This window comes from Haematobia irritans, chromosome 3 (genome assembly GCF_050003625.1).
Source record: "Haematobia irritans isolate KBUSLIRL chromosome 3, ASM5000362v1, whole genome shotgun sequence".
NCBI classification, from domain to species: domain Eukaryota; kingdom Metazoa; phylum Arthropoda; class Insecta; order Diptera; family Muscidae; genus Haematobia; species Haematobia irritans.
This window is the reverse complement of record NC_134399.1, coordinates 41157426-41184716: the sequence shown is the minus strand read 5'-3', so window position 1 is coordinate 41184716 and position 27291 is coordinate 41157426. Positions and strand designations below refer to the sequence as shown.

Below are 27291 nucleotides of genomic sequence, written 5' to 3'. Positions count from 1 at the left end.
TTGCGTTGATAGCTATAGAAGCAATTACATGTTGATTACAGAAAGAGCTACATGGCAGTGACTAGTATGTTTGCTTACGAACTAAGTGGTTCGATTCACCGTCAGAACGAATGGCAAAATTAAAAAAATATATAAAGTCGAATATTTGCTCCTATATTGTTTTTATTACAGAAAACAATGCATAGAACTAAACAAATCACGCGAAAGTATATTAGTCACTTTCGCCTGATAAAGGAAAAGGCAATTAGCTAGAGAATTAAAAATAAATAATTTTGAGTTAGTCTTTATTATCATAAAAAGTTTATACTTTTCATCCAAAGAAACTGTCAGCAGGTTTCTCAGGTCAAAGGCAAATGGTAGTTGTTTGTCTAAAATTTCGTTTAGGAGGAAAGAATATTTTTTTGTGTGTGAATAAAAAAACTTAATCAATAACAATACTAACAATATTCATAACTTAAAATAAATTATGTTGAAATAAATGCAGTTAATTGATTAAAGATACATCTAAAAATAAATCCATTAATTGTAATTAAAACAAGTAAGGAATGTCTAAAGTCGGGCGGAGCCGACTATATTATACCCTGCACCACTTTGTAGATCTAAATTTTCGATACCATATCACATCCGTCAAATGTGTTGGGGCTATATATAAAGGTTTGTCCCAAATACATACATTTAAATATCACTCGATCTGGACAGAATTTGATAGACTTCTACAAAATCCATAGACTCAAAATTTAAGTCGGCTAATGCACTAGGGTGGAACACAATGTTAGTAAACAACAAGTAAGGAATGTCTAAAGTCGGGCGGAGCCGACTATATTATACCCTGCACCACTTTGTAGATCTAAATTTTCGATACCATATCACATCCGTCAAATGTGTTGGGGCTATATATAAAGGTTTGTCCCAAATACATACATTTAAATATCACTCGATCTGGACAGAATTTGATAGACTTCTACAAAATCTATAGACTCAAAATTTAAGTCGGCTAATGCACTAGGGTGGAACACAATGTTAGTAAAAAAATATGGGAAACATTTAAATCTGGAGCAATTTTAAGAAAACTTCGCAAAAGTTTATTTATGATTTATCGCTCGATATATATGCATTAGAAGTTTAGGAAAATTAGAGTAATTTTTACAACTTTTCGACTAAGCAGTGGCGATTTTACAAGGAAAATGTTGGTATTTTGACCATTTTTGTCGAAATCAGAAAAATATATATATATGGGAGCTATATCTAAATCTGAACTGATTTCAACCAAATTTGGCACGCATTGCTACAATGCTAATTCTACTCCCTGTGCAAAATTTCAACTAAATCGGAGTTAAAAATTGGCCTCTACGGTCATATGAGTGTAAATCGGGCGAAAGCTATATATGGGAGATATATCTAAATCTGAACCGATTTCAACCAAATTTGGCACGCATAGCTACAATGCTAATTCTACTCCCTGTGCAAAATTTCAACTAAATCGGAGCAAAAAATTGGCCTCTGTGGTCATATGAGTGTAAATCGGGCGAAAGCTATATATGGGAGCTATATCTAAATCTGAACCGATTTCAACCAAATTTGGCACGCATAGCTACAATGCTAATTATACTCCCTGTGCAAAATTTCAACTAAATCGGAGCAAAAAATTGGCCTCTGTGGTCATTTGAGTGTAAATCGGGCGAAAGCTATATATGGGAGCTATATCTAAATCTGAACCGATTTCAACCAAATTTGACACGCATAGCTACAATGCTAATTCTACTCCCTGTGCAAAATTTCAACTGAATCGGAGCAAAAAATTGGCCTCTGTGGGCATATGAGTGTAAATCGGGCGAAAGCTATATATGGGAGCTATATCTAAATCTGAACCGTTTTGGCTGATATTTTGCACGTTTTTCGAGACTCATAAAATATTCGGATGTACGGAATTTGAGGAAGATCGGTTGAAGATCTTTGAGCCGAAACAGGACCCTATACCAAATTTTAGGACAATCGGACTAAAACTGCGAGCTGTACTTTGCACACAAAAATACATCAACAGACAGACAGAAAAAATCGACTCAGAATTTAATTCTAAGACGATCGGTATACTAAACGATGGGTCTCAGACTTTTCCTTCTTGGCGTTACATACAAATGCACAAACTTATTATACCCTGTACCACAGTAGTGGTGAAGGGTATAAAAACTAAGGCAATGTCAAAGAAAGAAAACAGAATCCATCCATACCGGTAAGAGAAAAAACTAATTATTTTCGACCAATTGCATTTTTAATTTAAAATAAAGTATTTATTTGGTTAAAATCTTTCATTGGGATAATTAATACTTCAATTAAAAACGAATCGTTTTCTTATAGCCCATTCATATTACGCTCGAAATCTACTAAAAGCGGATTTCAAATCCCTTTTTTGTAAGGCAAATGACAGTCTAGCTAAAGTGGAATTTGGAAGTGTAATGTGAATGAGGTATTAGGTGATTGAATATGTTTTCAACTTCAATCCACTTTTTCATTGGAGACATTTTTGTAGTAATTTTTTCTGTGTATGCAATTATTAATAAGTACCCCACGATATATTAATATAGTTCCCTATTTAAAAATAAAATTACTGCGAATTTTTACAATTGTGATAAACTTCACGCTAAATTGCTGTTTGGTATAGCGCCAAAACATTTGGAAACCCCGTTAAATTGACAACAGTGTACAGAGTGTAGGTATATATGTTGGTAAGTATATTTGCATATTCGTATGTGTATATGGTTGCGTTTTTAATTTGTTTATAAAATTTTGTACAAAATAATAAATACTGAATGAAGAAGAAATCGTCCAAAGCCCATAAAAGTCGAAATTCTTGGAATATATGTCAATCGTGGAATTCTAAATAAAAACATTCAAGCTTTTGCTACTCTACTCGTTATCACACTTCATTTAAAGTTGCCAGATTGATTTGCATAATCAGAAAACAGGCAAAGGTAACAGAAAATAACTAAAGGTAAAGACGTTAATCGGAGAAAGTGTAGGAAGACTTTTCCAGTACTACACTTCCATGGTAAAATAATTCCCAGGTAGTTGCAGTATTACAAAAAATTAAAAACAACAAAATTCAAGTACATCTAGATGTCAGTTTTGTTTGCAAATCTAATGTTAGTAAACAAAAGATATTAAATATTTTCAATTTGTTTCTAATGTTTGTACCAATTAACCTATGTAACCAAAAGTTACCTATGTAACCGTAATACGTGGTTTTGACAATAGTAACCTGTGGAATGTAAAAATTAACCTATAGTAACAAGACATGTTTTTGACAGTTGGATGTACTCAGCTGTGAACAGCTGACTGTGATGTAGTACCTTTAGTAGATTTACCATGTTGACTTCTTAGTAAACGAACAACATCCACACCCTCAAAAAAATCGTTTCTCTAACATATGTTCCAAACATATTTTGCAGGAAGCACATATATTATTGTATACTGCTGAAACATTATTACGTTTGTTTTATGTGACCATATTATATGTTTGGAAGCATTTTGAGCCCAAAAATATTATACGCTTGGAAGAATTTTCCCCAAAGAAGATTGAGCTCATTCCCTCATATAATTTTTACTTCCACGATTTTTTTAGTTCTTGGCACCTTTTTCTGTAATACAAATAATGTTGAAGAAATTATTCAATTTTATAAATTTTACCTTTCGCCTGACGGAGAATCGAACCCAGGACCATACCGTTTGTAAGCCAAAATACTATCCACTGGGCTACGTAGCTGTTATAGTTATTAGTTACATTTATATAACATAGTTTGCAGCGCCCACGAGCCCATAACATTATTTAACAGAAACATACATTTGTTGGCCACGTGGAGCAGTGGTTAGCTCCGACCGAGCACCATTTTTTATACCCTCCATCATAGGATGGGGGTATATTAACTTTGTCATTCCGTTTGTAACACATCGAAATATTGCTCTAAGACCCCATAAAGTATATATATTCTGGGTCGTGGTGAAATTCTGAGTCGATCTAAGCATGTCCGTCCGTCCGTCCGTCCGTCCGTCCGTCCGTCCGTCCGTCCGTCTGTTGAAATCACGCTAACTTCCGAACGAAACAAGCTATCGACTTGAAACTTGGCACAAGTAGTTGTTATCGATGTAGGTCGGATGGTATTGAAAATGGGCCATATCGGTCCACTTTTACGTATAGCCCCCATATAAAGGGACCCTCAGATTTGGCTTGTGGAGCCTCTAACAGAAGCATATTTCATCCGATCCGGCTAAAATTTGGTATATGGTGTTGATATATGGTCTCTAACAATCATGCAAAAATTGGTCCACATCGGTCCATAATTATATATAGCCCCCATATAAACCGATCCCCAGATTTGGCTTGTGGAGCCTCTAAGAGAAGCATATTTCATCCGATCCGGCTGAAATTTGGTACATGGTGTTGGTAGATGGTCTCTAACAATCACGCAAAAATTGGTTCACATCGGTCCATAATTATATATAGCCCCCATATAAACCGATCCCCAGATTTGGCTTGTGGAGCCTCTAAGAGAAGCATATTTCATCCGATCCGGCTGAAATTTGGTACATGGTGTAGGTAGATGGTCTCTAACAATCGTGCAAAAATTGGTCCACATCGGTCCATAATTATATATAGCCCCCATATAAACCGATCCCCAGATTTGGCTTGCGGAGCCTCAAAGAGAAGCAAATTTCATCCGATCCGTCTGAAATTTGGTACATGATGTTGGTATATGGTCTCTAATAACCGTGCAAAAATTGGTCCACATCGGTCCATAATTATATATGGACCCCATATAAACCGATCTCCAGATTTGGCTTGCGAAGCCCCAAAGAGAAGCAAATTGCATCCGATCCGGCTGAAATTTGGTACTTGGTATTGTTATGTGGTCTCTAATATCCATGCAAAAATTGGTCCACATCGGTTCATAATTATATATAGCCCCCATATAAGCTGATCCCCAGATTTGGCTTTCGAAGTCTCCAAGAGAAGCAAATTTCACCCAATCCGGTTGTAATTTTGAACATGGTGTTAGTATATGATCTTTAACAACCGTGCCAGAATTGGTCCATATCGGTCCATAATTATATATAGCCCCCATATAAAACGTTCTCCAGATTTGACCTCCGGAGCCTCTTGGAGGAGCAAAATTCATCCGATCCGGTTCACATTAGGAACGTGGTGTTAGTATATGGTCGCTAACAACCATACAACAATTGGTCCAATCACTCAAAAATTGGTCCATATCGGTTCATAACCATGGTTGCCACTAGAGCCAAAATTAATCTACCAAAATTTTATTTATATAGAAAATTTTGTCAAAATTTTATTTCTATAGAAAATTTTGTCAAAATTTTATTTCTAGAGAAAATTTTGTTAAAATTTTATTCGGTTCACAATAAAATTTTCATCATTGTCAAAATTTTATTTCTATAGAAAATTTTGTTCAAATTTTATTCGGTTCATAATCATGGTTGCCACTCGAGCCAAAAATAATCTACCAAGATTTTATTTCTATAGAATATTTTGTCAAAAGTCTATTCCTATAGAAAATTTTGTTAAAATTTTATTTCTGTAGAAATTTTTATCAAAATTTTCTTTCTATAGAAAATTTTGTCAAAATTTTTATTTCTATAGAAAATTTTATTTCTATAGAAAATTTTGTTAAAATTTTATTTCTGTAGAAAATTTTGTCAAAATTTTATGTCTACTTTGTCAAACTGAATTATATACGTATTGGATCGATCTTTTTTGATTTAATATATACCACGTATGGACTTACATACAATTTAGAAGATGGTGTTAGGAGGTTTTAAGATACCTTGCCATCGGCAAGCGTTACCGCAACTTAGATAATTCGATTCTGGATGGCAGTGTTTAGAAGAAGTTTCTACGCAATCAATGATGGAGGGTACATAAGCTTCGGCCTGGCCGAACTTACGGCCGTATATACTTGTTTTTTTTTTAAATGGTGCTCGTCTGTCCGGCTGTCCGTCCGTCTGTGGAAATCACGCTAACTTCCGAACGAAACTAGCTATCGACTTGAAACTTGGCACAAGTAGTTGTTATTGATGTAGGTCGGATGGTATTGAAAATGGGCCATATCGGCCCACGTTTACGTATAGCCCCCATATAAACCGATCCCCAAATTTGGCTTGCGGAGCCTTCCGGAGCAGCAAAATTCATCCGATCCGGTTGAAATTTGGTACGTGGTCTAAGTATACGGTCTCTAACAACCATGCAAAAATTGGTCCATATCGGTCCATAATTATATATAGCCCCCATATAAACCGATTCCCAGATTTGACCTCCGGAGCCTCTTGGAGGGGCAAAATTCATCCGATCCGGTTGAAATTTGGTACCTGATGTTAGTATACGGTCTCTAACAACCATGCAAAAATTGGTCCATATCGGTCCATAAATATATATAGCTCCCATATAAACCGATCCCCAGATTTGACCTCCGGAGCCTCTTGGAGGAGCAAACTTCATCCTACCCGATTGAAATTTGGTACGTGGTGTTAGTATATGGTCTCTAACAACCATGCAAAAACTGGTCCATATCGGTCCATAATTATATATAGCTCCCATATAAACCGATCCCCAGATTTGACCTCCGGAGCCTCTTGGAGGGGCAAAATTCATCCGATCCGTTTGAAATTGGGTACTTGATGTTAGTATACGGTCTCTAATAAGCATGCAAAAATTGGTCCATATCGGTCCATAATTATATATAGCTCCCATATAAACCGATCCCCAGATTTGAACTCTGGAGCCTCTTGGATGAGCAAAATTCATCCGATCCAATTGAAATTTAGTACGCGGTGTTAGTATATGGTCTCTAACAACCATGCAAAAATTGGTCCATATCGGTCCATAATTATATATAGCTCCCATATAAACCGATCCCCAGATTTGACCTCCGGAGCCCCTTGGAGGAGCAAAAGTCATCCGATGCGGTTGAAATTTGGTACATTTCGTTAGTATATGGCCTCTAACAGCCATGTAAAAATTGTCAAATTTTATTACTATAGAAAGTTTTGTCAAAATTTCATTTCTATAGAAAGTTTTGTAAAAAGTTTATTTCTATAGCAATGTTTGTCAACATTTTATTACCATAGAAAATTTTGTCAACATTTTATTTCTATAGACAATTTTGTCAACATTTTATTTCTATAGAACATTTTGTCAACATTTTATTTCTATAGAAAATTTTGTCAACATTTTATTTCTATAGAAAATTTTGTCAAAATTTTATTGCTATAGAAAATTTTGCCAACATTTTACTTCCATAGAAAATTTTGTCAACATTTTATTTCTATAGAAAATTTTGTCAAGTTTTTATTTCTATAGAAAATTTTGTCAAAATTTTATTTCTATAGAAAATTTTGTCAAACTGAATTATATACGTACTTAATCGGCCTTTTTTTTGTTTAATATATACCCCTTATGGACTAACTTACAATTTAGAAGACAGTGTTAAAAAAATTTTACGATACCTTGCCATCGGCAAGTGTTATCGCAACCCAAGTAATTCGATTGTGGATGACAGCCTTTAGTAGAAGTTCCTACGCAATCCATGGTGGAGGGTACATAAGATTCGGCCTGGCCGAACTTACGGCCGTATATACTTGTTACTTTTAAGGCCGGTATTAAGTTGGAATTATGCCTTTTGCCTTTTTTTTTAAATAATTTTAAAGAAAATAAACTTTTTCGATTGTTTTAGCTGCAAAACTCGAACTTAATGCCCGCTTTTATATTTGAAGGTGTCCGTCAATTCCTCTTGGACTACTTATTAATAAAGAGGAACTAAACTTTGTTTTTATACATTGTACTGTTTAATTTTTCACTATTTTTTCATTTTATTGTCCCAACCCTAAAAAGAATATAGTACCCATACGTTATTTTTATGAAGATCCATTTGTAACTTTTGTATATGTTCCACCGTTTTTTTTTTTCAATTTCCTTTGCCTGAATATTTTGACTTACTCCTCGTAAGTTCCGATTTTAACGAATCAAGAAAAAAATTGTGTGTGTTCAAATAAATAAAATAATATATAGACTTAAGCACATCAAATTTTTGGCCTTATCATAAAACAGTTTTCCGAAACAACATACAAGCGGTTTCATAGAAATTGCTCTCTTTTGATTCTCTCGCTGTGTTATGTTGATATCTTTCGTCAACGCTCCCATTTTTCTATCTCTATTTCTTTCTCTATACTCTCTCTCTGACGCTCTCTGAATAAAATATCACAACATATATATGTTTACTACAAATTTGTAAATGTATATATGTTTACATTCACACATATTATTTTTATGAAACATTCATGCCCCAAACATTATTAACATATGTGTCCCAAGCATTTAGCGTTAGTTTAGGAACATTGCATGTTTGCACTTAAATATATTGTGTTTAAAAATTGTACCCGAAACACATTTTGTTTATATCGGAACATATGAAAAACATATTTTTCTAACAGTGCAGTAAATAACAGTGATAGCTTTAATACCTCATACACATTACACTTCCAAAATCCCCTTTAAGTAGATTTCAATTGTCATTTGCCTTATAAAAAAGGATTTCAAATCTACTTTTAGTAGATTTCGAGCCTAATGTGAATGGGCTGTAAGAAAGTTTTGAGACATTTGAGGCGAACAGGTATTTTAGAAATTGGTAACGATATTATGTTGTTAAGGCCGGTATGCACCTCAAGCGAAAAATTTCATTCCCATAAGAAATGCATTGCTATTTATGCTAACGAAATTTTCGGTAGCGTTCAATTTCGTAAACTGGTACGCACCTCTAATGAAAATAACAGGGTTGTCAAAAGTATATTTTTGGCAGCAAACATTTAATTTATTACAATCAATGTGTGCGTAAAAGTTTTAAAAGGTCTGTAAATAATAAACAATTTATTTGAGGAATATTTGGAACATATATTAACAATTTTTAAAAGCGATTAGATGGTTTAAAATTTGTGTACACAGCCCTGTTTTTTTTTGTTGTAGACTTAAATAAATTTTTGCTACCGAAAATTTCGCTAGAGGTGCATACCGGCCTTTACAATGAACGTTCTTTAAAAGGCAAACAATTAACTTCGTTTGTTTGATATTTCGTTCATGAGAAATAAAAACTTTTTCGCAATATATTTAAATTGTAGGTAAACAGTAAACTAGATTTTTATTTGTAATACTAAATATCTAAAAAGTTTCCAATCAGAAAAATTGTCCTGGAGAGTACAATACAGGTTATGAACATTATCCTTGTCAGTAATAGCGCCCAATATTAAGCGCTTTAGGCTTAATATTGGGTGTTTTCGATTCATTCGTACTATGTAATACTATCGAATTCATCAAAAAGTGTAGCCAGGTTAAATGGTACCACTTACGAATAATAAAAATGTGTAATTTGGCAGCATTGCCAGTGACTGCCAAAAATTTATAAACAAAAAAATAAAATAAAAATAGTAAATACAATAAAATCGATAGTTTTGTTTTGTGGTTTGAAAGAAATAACGAAAGTGCCGAAAGGAGAATATTAAGAGATGACATATCATCGATTTCGGATAAAAAGTAATAAATATGAATATGTTTGTTTATTTAACCGTCTGAATTAGTGTGTTGTTAGTTTTATTAAAAATTCAGATTGTCGAAGGAAACATTCAACTATGTATGGACAAAATAAAGGATGTACCTGTCCCGACAATACGTTCTACAGCGGTAAGGTACGAAATAAAGTTAACTGCCACTTTAAAATTCCTTGGTCAGGATGGATATCAACACCAAATTGGCCAAGATCGTTTTGCTTTCATTTTTCGCCTATTCAAAACGAACACTTTTGATTTTTACAACCGTGATACATAGTTACCACATTTTCGAAAATCGAACAGAATGATCAATTGTAGAAAATTTATATTTCGAATTCGAAATACAAAGTGGCACCAATTCGTTTTCGATTGATGTTGTTATCGAAACGAATTACATAGATTTTTTTATTTTTCTTTCTGTGTATAAAGCATGCTTCGAATATAAGTCCTGTGCTATCCCCGCTGAATTTTGATTTTGGACATAAATCTTCGCAATAAGGTAAATATTAAATCTGGCAACTATAACTGCCATACGTGTTTTTTGTATTCATAGTGTTTGATATTTGTTTGACCAACATTAACAAGTGGTTGTTGTACGAAGAGTACTACTCGCAGAAAGCAAGAGAGTGAGAAATCAATGAAATTTCTCACCCATAACATTTATTTCATACATACGTACAGACATTTAAATGCTAAAAATCGGAGATTATTAAACAAATTTAACGTAATGAAAAATACATTATAAACTAATGTATTTTTCATGGTAGAAGACATGGTAGAGAGTGAGAATTCATAAAACATTGTCTAATACAAATATTAAGCGATAATATTCTCAATGGCAATTAAAAACGTATTGATAGTTTTAATATATGTATGTATGATTGTGGATTCTGTTTCATCTTAATTTTTGAAAGCGTATGTTCTATTCGATATGCAAATAACATCAAATAAGGGCGTTAGGTTAGGTTAGGTATAGTAGCAGCTCGTTATTTCAGGCTCACTTAGACTATTCAGTCCATTGTGATACCACAGTGGTGAACTTCTCTACACTGAAAAAAATATTGTCGTGAGGTCAAAGATTTCATGTTTTTAAAATACGAATGCAATTTTTTCTTAGCATAGATGACGCATTTCTCTAATATAAAGTCCAAAAGTCCTTGTCCAAAAGTCGATAAACTTTTCAGTGAAGACGTATTGTCCTTATAATTAAGTGATTTCACTTAAAAATGGGTATCATAACATGAAAGAAAAAATGTTTGGGCTAAGGTCAACTTGACTTTAATAATTCAGAAGAATTCCTTTAATTTAATGAAATTGTATTTAAATTTGTTGTCTTTTTGCATCTTGACTACAAAGCAAAAAATCGTTCAAATATAGGACATGTTTTTCAACACTTTATTTTAAAGACGTTTTTTACTTGAAACATAGCATAATTACAACTGGAAGTCGAGTCTTAATTTGGAAAATAAAGTTGTTGATAATTCGTTTTTAAAGGACTTTGATAGTATATGCAGAAAAATAGCTGGGAAAGCGAAAAACTAAAATTTGCTTCCTAGAGTCAAGTATCCAAATTTAAAAGAGAATTGTGTCTTAAAAGTATCCTTACTTGTATTCTCCGCTTCTTTGGCTCGGAATCAATACCAACATTATTAAAGTAAAGACAAAAACTTTGGGCATGTTTTTTTTCAGTGTATTAACACTAAGTACAACCGCTATTTTCTAATGTCAGATATTTATCTGTCTTAAGTCAAATATGAAATGACAATAAAAATGTAAAATCCTAGGTCCATGTTACAGGGACTCGCTTTAGTAAAAAAACACCTTCGCCTTTTTTTACACACCTCCATAGGATGGGGGTTCACAATGGACTGAATAGTCTAGGTGAACCTGAAACTTAATCGGGCTGCCACTTTAACCGAACCTTAACCTAGGATGGGGGATTTTGTAACACATCGAAATATCGATTTGGAAATATATAAAGAATATATAAAATATATGTAATCTTGATCATGGTAAAATTATAAGACGATCAATCATATAAACCAATCCACCGATTTGTCTTCTTAAGCAGCATTTTTATATGATTTTGTTGAAATTGGAAATTCAGATGTATTCTAGGTATCCACATTGAAAAATTATGTTTGGTTCCAAAGATTTTGTCTTTACAAAAATTATTTTTGTATTAATTCCGAGCCAAAAAACAGAGAAATGAAGTAACGAGACCTTTAAGACACAATTCTCTTTTAAATTTTGCGTACTTGATTCTAGGAAACAATATTTAATATATTAGTTTTTTCAGCTTGTTTCATGTTCTATCAAAATCCTTTAAAAACATATTAGGGACAACTTAAGTTTCCACTTCAAGTAGAAATTATGCTATGTTTCAAACAACAAAGTCTTTAAAATAAAGTAGTGAAAACATCTCCAATTTTTGAACTTGGCTTTGTATTGAAGATATAAAAAGTCAACTTGAAGACGATTTTATTAATTTCAAAGAAATTTTCTGAAATATTAAAGTTGTCCATTTTTAAGTCGAATCACTTAACTATAAGGACAAAACGACTTCATTAAAAAGTTTATCCACTTTTGGACAAGGAAAAAACTTTATATTAGAGAAATGTGTCTCCTGTTCTTAGCACATTTCGCATTTGTATTTTAAGGACATGAAATCTTTGGCCTCAGCACAATATTTCTTTCAGTGAACAAAGGTGCATTAAATTTGGTGGATATCGGTCCAAGTTTTGGAATAGTCCCATATAGACCGATCTCCCGATGCGACTTCTTCAATGATAACGATTCGCCTGAACTTTTGAAAGCACTGTTGACACTGGCCGAATGTCAAGCAATGTTCTGGTATAACCTCCAAATAGCACGATCTCCCGATTTAACTTGTTAAGTGCATAAAATCCATAATGTTTATCTGATTTGACTGAAATTTGATATCTATATACAATTTGTATCCGATCTGTCTAAAATTTGAAATCCAAAAGTATTTTTTTAAGCCAAAGAGAAGGACCAAATATGGTCGAAATTGCCTCAAACTAAAAGTAAAATTTTTCTTCGAGGCATTTGAATATTTGGGTTAAATCCTACAGAATGTATGTCTATGTTTTGATGTAGCCCCCATATAAACCGATCTCCCAATTTTATTTCTAAGGGCGTGGGAGCCGCAATTAACCGATTTGCTCGAAATGTGAAATCCATAAGGAGGCATACCGACTTTGGTATATATCGGCTCATGGTTTGATAAAGCCTCGTATAGACGGATCTCCCGAGCACTAAATACACTGAAGAAGAGTTTTCTTTTCTCAGGAACGAAATTTTAGACAAGCAAAGTTTTCTTTTGTCGCTAAAATATTTTCTTTAACAGCAAATAAAAATGATTAAAGACAATCGCTGAATCGTTCGTCGTCAATTCGGATGTATTTGCTCTTAAAAAAAATACTTCACGTTAAAAGGAAATTTCCTTTGTCTAAAATTTCGTTCCGGAGGAAAGTATTTTTTCTTTGGGTATATAATTAATATTAGTGTTTATTTCGGTATAGCTACATGTAGACTGACTAAAATTATTTATTTCGTTCAATAAAGAATGATATGCAATTTAAGTTTATCTCCAGAAATTAAACAAGAAAATTCTCCAGCAAATCAAATTGATTAAAATTTAAATAAAATAAAAGATATTTCCAAATAAAAAATATATGTAATTAAAAATTCTGTTCGCAAATAATTAGTTTCTATACGAATACTAGAATCAATATTTTATTTATTTATTAGTTTATTTATAATCATAATAAATTATGAAAATAAATACAGATAAAGTGTTAGGTACTAACAACTAAAGTTTTCGACCTAACTAAAATCATAAAATTTTGGCACAAATCCAAAGAAAATCCCCTAAAAAATTACAAGTCTTTAGATCGTATGAAAATTACAAAACGATTAGAAGAACTACAAGAATAATTTTCTTCAATTAAATTTTCAATTGAGCACATTATTAAGTGTCGAAAAAATCAATTAATTTTTAAAAATATTTTTAGTTTCTAATAAATCTTATGATTGATTCTATCATTTTCGTTATTGAATCAATTTCAATTAAAAAATTAATTGGTTCAATTATTTTATGATAATCAGAAAAAAAAATTCTGTTCGTTTCTACGAAACACAGCATTTATCACAGTGAATAGGACCCACAACACAGGATTGTTAGCTTATTTATGGGAAATAACATGCCTGCAATTATTAAGCGAGTTTTTTATATGGAGTATACAATTTTTCGTACGAAAACGTGATCCTAATACTAGGCTTAAGATACTATGATAGTGATGAAAATAATTTTGTTCGGATTAAAAAACATGGTCACCATCTAAAATGTGAAGCTCCGGAGAAAAGACGCCTTTTGAGGCATATATTCCAAATAAGAGAGAAGAAAACATCCACAAATGATTAAGAATATTGAATAATTTTCTCGTTTTCTCCATGTTCCATGTTTTCTTCCGTTATACCAAACTATTTACTTTCCATTGCACATACATTTTTTTCTGATTCAATCACGAAATTAATTAATTCAATTAATATTTGAATTGAAATTTCTTCGATGACGAAAATGATAATATCAATCACAGAAATAGAAATACAAAATATATTTGATTAAAAAATTAATTGCTTCCTTCCTGCACTCTCAATTAATTTTTGATCAAAAAAATTAGTTGCACTTTGTTTGCTTAGATTTGAGTCAAAATTTATTGAACCAAAAAAAATGAACAAACAAAATGAACCAACAGTATGAAACTATTAGAATTGAAAATACTTTTTTATTTAGTTAAAATGTTCATTATCCCTATTAACATTTTATTTAAATAAAAAACAATTAAAATTAACATGTAAAACTTTTCAATCATTTTCTTATTTGACTTTATTTTTAATTTGATTAAAAAGTTGTCAACTCCAATCAACTTTTTAATTGGAAATATATCTGTATGAGGATTTTGGGCAAAAATGAGAACCAAAATCGAGTTTATTTACTCATTCAATTTATTTTTAAGTAGTACAAAAGTTCATAAAATGGTTGAATTAATATTACTTAAATTTATCATTTCCCAATCGACTAAAATTCATTTTAGATCGATAATGAAATTACGCATCGTCATTTTGACGAAGGATGACCGTCTTCATTCCAAAACAAATTTAAACCTATATTTGAATTTTTGTTTCTTAAATCTAAAGATTCAATATATCTGTTAAAGTTAATTTAGTTCTTCAACCCAAAATTTTTTTCTCTACCTTACTCCAAAAATTTGCGTCCTAAATTTAATGGAAAAAATTATAAAGTTTCTTTTAATTAAAATGTCATTATTAAAATTGAGGTTGTTATCTACACATTGGATTTTATTGTAATAAACACTTTGTGTGTTTTCACTTGTTACAAAAATATTTTATTTAGTAATTTTTAATGAAGATTTTCTAATTAATTAATTTTTTTCAATGAAATAAAATATAGACTTACATATCGTATGTTATACTTTAATAATTTTAGGTTACATAATAGGTCAATAATTTTTTCGGTATATACGTTCTCTCAAGCAAATTTTTCAAACCTGATTCTAAACCCAAAAAAGTACAATGAAGAAAAAAACTCACAGTTTACTCAAATAACAAACATCCGAGACTACACACAAAAAAGTGAACCCACTATGAAAGAAAATGTAGGTTTATTTTAGAAAATATTAACTAAAATAGTTTTCTAATTGCAACATGTTACAAATAAGTTAATGCTTTTTGTCAAATTGAAGAAGATTTATAAAAAAAAAATCTGTTGTTTAAGAAAATTGCATGCGATGAAGGAAAATTTGAATTTAAAAATTGTTAAAATGTCTTTATCGCTGTACAAAACAAGTACAATTTACTCATTTGAGAGACTCAATTTAAGAAAACTTCTCCCATTTTAGAAAATATGAACTATTTTATTATACCCACCACCATAGAACGGTGACGGGGATATAATAAGTTTTTCATTCCGTTTGTAACACATCGAAATATGGATTTCAGACTATATAAAGTACACTGTTAGAAAAATATGTTTTTCATATGTTCCGATATAAACAAAATGTGTTTCGGGCACAATTTTTAAACACAATATATTTAAGTGCCAACATGTAATGTTCCTAAACTAACACTAAATGTTTGGGACACATATGTTAATATGTTAAAATATATTATGTTTGTGGTATGAATGTTTCATAAAAATAATATGTGTGAATGTAAACATATATAAATTTACAAATTTCGAGCAAACATATATATATTTACAATTTCTGTGAAACGGTTGTATGTTGTTTCGGAAAACTGCTTTATGATTAAGTCTAAATATTATTTAATTTGAATATTAGAATGAGTATTCGGAGTAAAGAGAATAGACATTCGGAACCAAGAGCATAGAGATTTAAAAAAAAAAAAACAGCATGTGTTTTCGCCTTGAGAGGAGAATTTTATGTATGTGGGGACTGTAAATTTTTAATAACCCACATTTCGAAGTTTCATTATAAAAATTTAATATAGTATAAATGTCTAAATTGCAAAAAAAATTGGTTCGGTCGGAGCAGGAATTGAACCCACGACCCTTTGCATGCAAGGCAGACATGCTAACCACTGCTCCACGTGGCCAACAAATGTATGTTTCTTTTAAATAATGTTATGTTTGCATGGGCTCGTGGGCGCTGCAAAGTATGCTATATAAATGTAACTTGTAACGATAATTGTCTACTGGTGACTATAACTACTACGTAGCCCAGTGGATAGTGTGTTGGCTTACAAACTGTATGTACCTCGGTTCGATTCTCCGCCCAGGCGAAAGGTAAAATTAAAAAAAAAAATTATAAAATTGAATAATTTCTTCAACATTATTTGTATTACAGAAAAAGGTGCCAAGAACTAAAAATTTCGTGGAAGTGAAAATTATGTGAGGGAATGATCACAATCTTCTTTGGAGAAAATTCTTCCAAGCATATAATATTTTTGGGCTCAAAATGCTTCCAAACATATAATATTTTCACAAAAAACAAACATATTAATATTTCGGCAGTATCCAATAATAAAGGGTGATTCTTTTGAGGTTAGGATTTTCATGCATTAGTATTTGACAGATCACGTGGGATTTCAGACATGGTGTCAAAGAGAAAGATGCTCAGTATGCTTTGACATTTCATCATGAATAGACTTACTAACGAGCAACGCTTGCAAATCATTGAATTTTATTACCAAAATCAGTGTTCGGTTCGAAATGTGTTTCGCGCTTTTTTATCGACAAATTTTGTTCAGCGATGAGGCTCATTTCTGGTTGAATGGCTACGTAAATAAGCAAAATTGCCGCATTTGGAGTGAAGAGCAACCAGAAGCCGTTCAAGAACTGCCCATGCATCCCGAAAAATGCACTGTTTGGTGTGGTTTGTACGCTGGTGGAATCATTGGACCGTATTTTTTCAAAGATGCTGTTGGACGCAACGTTACGGTGAATGGCGATCGCTATCGTTCGATGCTAACAAACTTTTTGTTGCCAAAAATGGAAGAACTGAACTTGGTTGACATGTGGTTTCAACAAGATGGCGCTACATGCCACACAGCTCGCGATTCTATGGCCATTTTGAGGGAAAACTTCGGAGAACAATTCATCTCAAGAAATGGACCGGTAAGTTGGCCACCAAGATCATGCGATTTGACGCCTTTAGACTATTTTTTGTGGGGCTACGTCAAGTCTAAAGTCTACAGAAATAAGCCAGCAACTATTCCAGCTTTGGAAGACAACATTTCCGAAGAAATTCGGGCTATTCCGGCCGAAATGCTCGAAAAAGTTGCCCAAAATTGGACTTTCCGAATGGACCACCTAAGACGCAGCCGCGGTCAACATTTAAATGAAATTATCTTCAAAAAGTAAATGTCATGGACCAATCTAACGTTTCAAATAAAGAACCGATGAGATTTTGCAAATTTTATGCGTTTTTTAAAAAAAAAAGTTATCAAGCTCTTAACAAATCACCCTTTATATGTGCTTCCTGCAAAATATGTTTGGAACAAATGTTAAAGAAGCGATTTTTTTTGAGGGTGTATATATATTCTTTATCAGGGAGAAATTCTAAGACGATATAACGATGTCTGTCTGCCTGTCTGTTGTAATCACGCTACAATCTTCAAAAATGAAGCAATCGTGCTGAAATTTCAAGTTCGAAGATGGGCTATATCGGTCCAGGTTTTGATATAGTCCCCATATAAACCGACCTCCCGATTTGGGGTCTTGGGCTTATAGAAATCGTATTTTTTTATCCAATTTGCCTGAAATTGGAAATCTAGAGGTATTGTAGGACCACAAATACGTGAGTATCGGTCCATGTTTTGGTATGGTCCCCATATAAAACGACCTCCCGATTTGGGGTCTTGGGCTTATAGAAACCGTAGTTTTTATCCAAATTGTCTGAAATTGGAAATCTAGAGGTATTTTAGGACCATAAAGAGGTGTGCTGAAAATGGTGAGTATCGGTCCATATTTTGGTATAGCCGCCATATAGACCGATTTCCCGATTTTACTTCTTGGGCTTCTAGAATCCGAAGTTTTTATCCTATTTGCCTGAAATTGGAAATCTGAAGGTATTTTCGGGTCATAAAGAGATGTGCCGAAAACGGTGAGTATCGGTCCATATTTTAGTATAGCCCGCATAAGAACGATCTCCTGATTTAACTCCTTGGGTTTCTAGAAACCATAGTTTTTATCTGATTTGCCTGAAATTGTAAATATTCTGGTATTTTAGGCTCACAAAAACGTGTATTGGATTAAGTTTTTATCGGTCCATTTGGTAATGCCTCCATATAGACCGACTTCACTTCTTGAGGGTGTAGAAGGCGCACTGATAATGAAAATTGTTTGAAACTCAATGTAAAATTTCCAGATTTTACTTCTACAGATTTAAGATTTCAAATCAAGACGTTATTTTATAATTTTCTGGCACACTTACAAGAGATGTTAATGATTCCTCTAAAACTCAAACAAAAATGGTTCTTATAAATCCAGAATCCTCATAAGTGAAATCTTTAAATTTATCTTCGGGAAGTATCCTCAAGTCCTCAAGCCCTCCTGAAATTTCAAGGGAAACCCTATTATTTGGTTCATGGTGGTGGGTATTTAAGATTCGGCCCGGCCGAACTTAGTGCTGTATATACTTTACAACTTTTTTTCTAAGCCGATAGCCTAAGTTGCTAGTTGATTTTTTTGTTATATATTTATTATACCCTCCACCATAGGATGGGGGTATATTAACTTTGTCATTCCGTTTGTAACACATCGTAATATTGCTCTAAGACCCCATAAAGTATATATATTCTGGGTCGTGGTGAAATTCTGAGTCGATCTGAGCATGTCCGTCCATCCGTCCGTCCGTCTGTTGAAATCACGCTAACTTCCGAATGAAACTTGGAACAAGTAGTTGTTATTGATGTAGGTCGGATGGTATTGCAAATGGGCCATATCGGTCCACTTTTAAGTATAGCCCCCATATAAACGGACCCCCAAATTTGGCTTGAAGACGCTCTAAGAGAAGCAACTTTCATCCGATCCGGCTGAAATTTGGTACATGGTATTAGTATATGGTCTTTAATAACCATGCAAAAATTGGTCCACATCGGTCCATAATTATATATAGCCCCCATATAAACCGATCACCAGATTTGATCTCCGGAGCCTCTTGGAAGACCAAAATTCTTCTGATTCAGTTGATATTTGGTACGTGGTGTTAATATATGGCCTCAAACACCCATGCAAAAATTGGCCGAAATCGGTCCATAATTATATATAGCCCCCATATAAACCGATCCCCAGATTTGACCTTCGGAGCCCCTTGGAAGAGCAAAATCCATCCGATTCGGTTGAAATTTGGTACGTGATGTTAGTATATGGTATCCAACAACCATGCAGGAATCGGTTCATATCAGTCCATAATTATATATAGCCCCCCATATAAACCGATCCCCAGATTTGACCTCCGGAGCCCCTTAGGTTAGGTTAGGTTATGTGGCAGCCCGATGTATCAGGCTCACTTAGACTATTCAGTCCATTGTGATACCACATTGGTGAACTTCTCTCTTATCACTGAGTGCTGCCCGATTCCATGTTAAGCTCAATGACAAGGGACCTCCTTTTTATAGCCGAGTCCGAACGGCGTTCCGCATTGCAGTGAAACCACTTAGAGAAGCTTTGAAACCCTCAGAAATGTCACCAGCATTACTGAGGTGGGATAATCCACCGCTGAAAAACTTTTTGGTGTTCGGTCGTAGCAGGAATCGAACCCACGACCTTGTGTATGCAAGGCGGGCATGCTAACCATTGCACCACGGTGGCTCCCCCTTGGAAGAGCAAATTCATCCGATTCGGTTGAAATTTGGTACGTAATGTTAGAATATGGTATCCAACAACCATGGAGGAATTGACCTGCGATGTCTTTTGGAGAAGCAAAATTCATCCGATCTGGTTGAAATTTGGTACGTGGTGGTAGTATATGATATGATATGAACCATGCCAAAAGTGGTCCATATCACTCCATAATCATATAAACAGATCCCGAGATTTGGTTTTGGAGCCTCTTGGAGGAGCAAATTTCATCCGAGTCAGTTGAAATTTGGTACATTGTGCTAGTATATGGCCGTTTTTTGTCTAATATATACCACGTATGGACTAACTCACAATTTAGAAAACGATTTAAGATACCACAACCCAACTAATTCGATTGTGGATGACAGTCTTTCGTAGAAGTTTCTACGCAATCCATGGTGGAGGGTACATAAGATTCGGCCTGACCGAACTTACGGCCATATATACTTGTTATAATTTGTAATTATAATAAAGATTTTTATAAATAAATAAAACAATATTTTTTCTTAATTTTTGTTCACGTCATTAAAGTTCGCAAAAAATTATTCAAATAAAGAAAATTTGCTAACATTGGTCAAATTTAACAAAAATCAACTAATCTTCATGAACTAAATAAAGATCAGTTGGCATTCGAAGCGAAGAATTACACTAAGAAATCATTTAAATCCCAATTCACTTTGAAATTTAGGTTTTTCGTAATTATTACAAATGTAGCTATTTTTATTTGTACTTCGTATCCACCCTATCGTTACTAGTTATTTCTGACGCTAAATGTAATGCTAAGAATATGCAATTGGCTCCCTTCAATGATATCCTCACGTTAATTTCTACAGTTAACTACCTGGTTCACACACATCACTAGAGTTACTTATTCGCGGAGGGTGAATTTGACAGCCCATACACGAACAAGCGGGTTATGTGAATATGCATACTTAATATCTGACTTTCTTTTGTTTTCATTTTTCGAATATGTAAAATGTCCTGTTTACCAAGAAAAGCATTTAAATTAAAACATCATTGCAGTCGGTATCCAAAACATGTTATGTGTTTCCCACAAACAGTTGCCAAACTTAATTACATATAGACTTTTCATCTGCGTTCGAATGAAAACAATTACATATATCTCAAAAAATTACAACAACAATACTGAGAGGGAGTGAATTCATATGCCAAAAGTTCTGATAAGGGAGAGAAAGTATAAGCAGCATGTTGTTGCTTTAGTTGTTTTGTTCGTGTAATACAAGGATGCCACTTTACTTCAACTTCCGTTTGTAGTCGCTGTAATAATGATGGAAACTTTTAATAATTCATTGATTCTTAAAATTAAAAAAAATTATATGAACATAATTCTAGTAGCCTCATAGGTGTATCAAAAATATTTATCACTTTTGTTTGTTTCAACAGGTTTTTATAGATACTTATAAAAAAATGAAGTAAACAATGACCACCGCTATTGCCACTATTTGAGCGAAAATTTACATCAATATAAATACATACACGTCCACAAACCTATTATGTTCAATGTTCTCTACAAAATTTGGTGGGGTGAGGGGGCTCGCTCTCTTGACTGTTATTTGGTTGTGTTTTTGTTATTGTTGGTTTACCTGTTTCTCTCTTTTTGCTTTGTCTCGTTTAACATCATAAAAAGTCATCTCTCATTCTCTGTTTCATTCGATTTATAAGGTACTAACAAAAAAACAACTTTTTTTGCATTATCGTATTAATTATACATTTTTCTGTGGGCATCTTTTTATTTGCTTGCCATATCTGTTAAGAAATATTTTCGACGAATTGTGTTATCTTGGATATATTTGCATTGATTGAATTAATATTTTTGCAAGTCACACGTTTTTAACTGTAATTTTTGTAGTAGCAACAAGTTTACGAAATATTTTTTAGCAAACACTTTTCTTTATTTTTCTTCACCCATAGATTTGGGACCAAGTTAGAAACATCGTTTCATTGGTATACTACAACTACACACGATTCCCGTCAAAAGCACAAGCACTCGCATTACGTCCGCACTCAGCAAGAGTCGTACACGATTTGCTTGAGAATATGAATGAGATTTGCTTTTAACAACAAATGTGGATTGCCAAGGATTAGGGATGTCAGTTCGTTAAATATTTTGGAAATTGGGAAAATGAATTTGGAAGATGAAATTGCAAGTATTTGTTATAAGCATTTGCTATAATTTTAACTATATTTTTAAATTTATATTTTCTTAAAACAAGTCTAATATTTAGACTAGAGAAAATAATTATAACATACATTCTCACTTTGAAAATATATTATTTTAAATTGAAGGAAAAGGATCCAAAGCAACAATTGAGAAAGTTTATTTTCTTTAAAATTATTAAAGAAAAGAAACCTTGACAAATCGATCTTAATACTTATACTACATTCACACTAAATGTGAAATTCCGATTTTTATCGCCAAAAACTCAAGGCTTCAAATCTTAAGACTTCATACTTTCAAAAAATTTAAAAGCTGTTTATTGTTTATAAACAGAAAAAGTAAATATGGATTTTTTTATACTGATTATTATTAATTTAATATAAAATTAATTGTTGAGCAGTTTGCTTCTCTTGATTTAACTTAACCCATTTCCTGCCATTGTACTCGCTTGAGTACAGAAAGTTGGCAACATTTAATATCGCAGAACTTTGTTTATACATGTTTTTTATGTTTTGTGCTTTTTTTATATTTTTTAACTGAAGTTAAGTGTAAATATATAAATGAATTTAAATTTGTTTTTTTTTTTATTTTAAATGGTATTGGCGTTAAATGGGTTAAGATTGGAGAAAACGATTGAGTTCCATTACTTTTTGGCCCACATAAAGACTTCTCCAACATGTAAAAATACAAGCAAAGCCGTATGTACACTTACAGACATCCATCTACACTCAAAAAATATTGCACCCACATAGGTACTAAATCCAATTATTTTATTCAAAATATTTATGGACACATTTCGAACGCATCAGACAAAATGTCGCCAATCATTTTAGGTGTATTTGTCAATGTACACGAATAACAAAAACCAAACCGTTCGTTACGAGTTACTTCAACAGACTGTTCACTCCATCATACGTTGTTGAATAAATACACATTCTCTTGTTCTCTTTTCGCTATTTTTTTCCAGCGCTCAGAACTATTCAACTTCAATTACAAAGGTCAATTAAATGTTTAATAGGGAACAGCAAAAATTTTCAATCATTTTGTAATTGAAAATTGGTTCCGAATTGATTAACAAATTAATCGAATCAATTAATTTTTTAATTGGAAACGTAACAAGTATCAATCATTGTTTTTATTCGGATTTGATTAAAAAATTAAAAATTAATTGCTTAAAGAAAGCAAAACCTGAATTCATTAGGGTAGCTAGACAATTTTCCTAGGGGGGGTCTATAGCCCCCTAGCTAAAAATTAATAGACTGAACTTATAGGTTTAATTAATGTTTTATTTTATAAAAATGAATAAAAATCAGACATCAACATAACTAGACAATTAGTTTTTAATAAAGCAATTAATAGTAGTTCCACACTTTTTCCCTGCAAAAAGGAGTTGTTCTAAAGGCACAACTTTAAAAGCACTTCCAAAAATCTCCTCACAAAAAAGTTAATTATTTTAACTACATAGGGAGTTTTTTAATTCAATTTTTTTATAGCTCGTGTTTTCATATTTTAATGAGTATTTTTTTTCAAATAGGTTAAAAAGAATTAATAAAATGGTTCAAATTATGCAAATTTTGCCGGAAGAATGCTAGAAAACTCGATAATTATTTTAAAAATATTCCAAGGCAAACGTTTCAGACAAGCATTGGAATGCATTAAAAATTATTTATTCGGGAAAATATCAACAAATTTTTTAATTCACATTCAAAACACTGAATTCCGATCACACCTTAAGAAGTGATGCAAATTCAATGCAACGGCTGTTGCTGCACCCTCAAAAAAAATCGCTTCTTTAACATATGTTCCAAACATATTTTGCAGGAAGCACATATATTATTGGATACTGCAGAAACATTAATATGTTTGTTTTATGTGAACATATTATATGTTTGAAAGCATTTTGAGCCCAAAAATATTATATGCTTGGAAGAATTTTTCCCAAAGACGATTGTGCTCATTCCCTAACATACTCGTTATTTTCACTTCCACGAAATATTTTAATTCTTGGCACCTTTTTCTGTAATACAAATAATGTTGAAGAAATTATTCACTTTTATAAATTTTTTAAATTTTACCTTTCGCCTGCACGGAGAATCGAACCGAGGACCATACAGTTGTAAGCCAACACACTATCCACTGGACTACGTAGCTGTTATGGTCACCAGCAGATAATTATCGTTATAAGTTACATTTATATAGCATAGTTTGCAGCGCCCACGAGCCCATGCAAACATAACATTATTTAACAGAAACATACATTTGTTTGCCACGTGGAGCAGTGGTTAGAATGTCTGCCTTGAATGCAAAGGGTCGTGGGTTCAATCCCTGCTCCGACCGAACATTTTTTTTGTTTTTTTTTTAATTTACACATTTATATTTATACTATATTAATTTTTTTAAATGAAACATCGAAATGTGCGTTATTAAAGATTTATGGTCATTAACAGTGCTTGATATAAACGAAATTGACTGATTTTTGGATAAAATATTATTTTTTATTGCAAAAATAACAATTTTGTAACAAAAAACTGTTTTTGGTACAAAACTTTAAAATTTGGAAGGAATTCAAAAACTCTAACAAAAGAAGAATGTGGAGTCGAGTAGTAGCATACATAAATAATTTTATAATATAAACATAAATTTATTTAGGCGTGAACAGTTATTTACTAGCATTAAACACCATCGATCTAAAATGCCTTTTATTTTTCTTTAATAATTCATTTTAAAGAAAATAAACTTTTTAAATTGTTTTAGCTGCAAAACTCGAACTTAATGCCCGCTTTTATATTTGAAGGTGTCCGTCAACTCCTCTTGGACTACTTATTACTAAAGAAGAACTAAACTTTGTTTTTATACATTTTACTGCGTAATTTTTCACTATTTCATTTTACTGTCCCAACTCTAAAAAGGGTATAGTGCCCTTTCGTTATTTTTATGAAGACCCCTGATTTCTTTTAACGCACCAAGAAAAAAATTGTTCCCATAATGCCAAAATGATAAACAAAACACATGCCCACACATACATAAAATGCTGCTCTCAAGGCGAAAACACATGCTTTTTTTCAAATGCACAGAAAAAAATATCACCAAAATATTTCCAATTAAAAAGTTAATTGAAGTTGAAATTTTTTTTTAATTAATATTTTAATTGATACAATTAACTTTTTAATCATGATAGAAACATTAAGTTAATTAAGTCAATGATTGAAAATTTTAAAAATTTTAATTAAAAATTTATTGATACAATTAACTTTTTAATCAAATTCGGAAGACTAACTCAGTTAAAAAAGTGCTAATTTGTTTTAATTAAAAATATATTTCAAACAATCATTTGTTAATACAAATAAAAACTCTAAGCCAATTCAGAAAGTAATTAAAAATAGTTACCTTTTTTAAAATAAATTAATTGAGTTTTGCAATCAACATCAATTAAATTTTTAATTGAATCAATTAAAAAATTAATTGAAATTTGCTAAAAAATCAATTAATTTTTTAATCAAGAATTTTTTCTATGCCCAATTAAAACTGTGATTGATACTATCATTTTCGTGATTGAAGACATTTCAATTAAAAAATTAATTGGATCAATTAATTTGGTGATTGAATCAGAAAAAAAATTTTTTTTGTGTGTCTATTCTCTTGGTTCCGAATGTCCATTCTCTTTATTCAAATTAAATAATATTTAGACTTAAGCATATCAAATTTTTGGCCTTATCATAAAACAGTTTTCCGAAACAACATACAAGCAGTTTCACAAAAATTTCTCTCTTTGGATGCTTTCGCTGTGTTATGTTGATATCTTTCGTCAACTCTCTCGGTTTCCATCTCTATTTCTTTCTATATACTCTCTCTGTCGCTTTGGATAAAATATCACAACATATGTATGTATGTTTAGTCGAAATTTGTAAATTTATATATGTTTGCGTTCACACATATGATTTTTATGAAACATTTATGCCCCAAACATAATATATTCTAACATATTAACATATATGTCCCAAACATTTAGTGTTAGTTTAGGAACATTACATGTTTGCACTTAAATATATTGTGTTTTAAAATTGTGCCCGAAACACACTTTGTTTATATCGGAACATATGAAAAACATATTTTTCTAAGAGTGTGACATTCGTCCTATAACAGTTCATATTACAGTCATCGCTTCTCCGCCAATTTTGCAACACTCCGAGACCCAAAAAGAACTTTTTCACTAGTTTTTTTTTTGTTTTTTTTTTTTGGCGACGCTTTGTTGCAGCATTATTAATATATGCATTTACGAAAGAATAGTTTTAATATCAATTACACCCAGAAAAAAGTGACCCCTTCTTAAAGTTAAAATGATCTCATTGTGAAGAAAGTTGAAAGTTCGTAGAAATTAGGTAGAATGCATTCCATATATTAGTTAACATTTTCATATGTTTATGGACCACTATACTACAGAATGAAAAAATTTAACTGAATTGAATTCATATATCGAATGATTTTATTGGACTTTTTTCATTCATTTGGACAAATCTTACATATTTTTGGTAAACCTTTTTATAACTGTCAAGGCCGTATTCAGGGGGGGGGGATGAGGGGGATCAAACCCCCCCCCGAAATGAATGAATATTTTTATATAAATAAATATATATTTTTAGCTGCATAGAAAAATCTTATCGAAGATGTTGAAGAAAAGCTGGAGGTTTTATTTTGAAAAACGCTTACCTATAAAACTTGCACAAATCATAGAATACTAGTTGAAAAGCCCGTCAAACGACGGTCGAAAAAAAAACAAATTATTTTTTTTCTCGCACCACAAATTTCATTTTTGGAAAATGTATTTCTGCTTTTTATGTGTGTTTGTTGATCTTTTTGTGAACATGACTCGCTTTGTTTGGCCATAGCAACAACAACGAAACAGCCACACACACGTGTGTAAATGAAATGGCGCAAAACCTACGAAAAGAACCTGCCTAATTCAGCGATTGAAGCAATAAAGAGATTTTTCCAAACGTGCATATTCTTTTAAAAATTTTGGTCACTTTGCCAGTTACTCAGGGATGGAAAATACAATTTCACTGGAAGAGACTGAATTTTAAAGAAAATAAAATTTTGA

General features: G+C 32.3%; 1 protein-coding gene across 1 annotated transcript in view; it reads right to left on the bottom strand.

Annotated features, from left to right (window-relative positions):
• The window catches only part of LOC142230669 (cytokine receptor-like), a 186323-nt gene extending 164277 nt beyond the window's left edge, over positions 1-22046 (bottom strand). Inside the window, exon 1 of the mRNA XM_075301306.1 lies at positions 21619-22046. The gene's annotated coding sequence lies outside the window, so the exon portion shown is untranslated. The remainder of the gene's footprint in view (positions 1-21618) is intronic.
• Between the last annotated feature and the right edge of the window lie 5245 nt (positions 22047-27291).